The following is a 278-nucleotide window of genomic DNA, read 5'->3' on the forward strand; positions in this document are numbered from 1 at the left end:
ACAGCCGGCAGAGTTTTTTCTTTCCAACCCACCCTCCTTTTTTTCCCCACTGGACTCTCCCCCGCGCCTCAAACTCCTCCTTTATCTCCTCCCTAAATTTACAAATTTCAGTATGACTCCACCTAAGTCCAGCCCCTCCGTGACTCAACGACACACCCGCACGGTCTAGGCTTGTCCCATTACCATGGTTAAAATAGTTAGCAGAGCTGCACTGATCTGCCTGTATACAAGCTGAGGCACAGCCAAAGGAAGAATGTCAAGCTGGAGCTATTCTTGTT

Source organism: Archocentrus centrarchus, chromosome 19, assembly GCF_007364275.1.
Source record: "Archocentrus centrarchus isolate MPI-CPG fArcCen1 chromosome 19, fArcCen1, whole genome shotgun sequence".
NCBI lineage: Eukaryota > Metazoa > Chordata > Actinopteri > Cichliformes > Cichlidae > Archocentrus > Archocentrus centrarchus.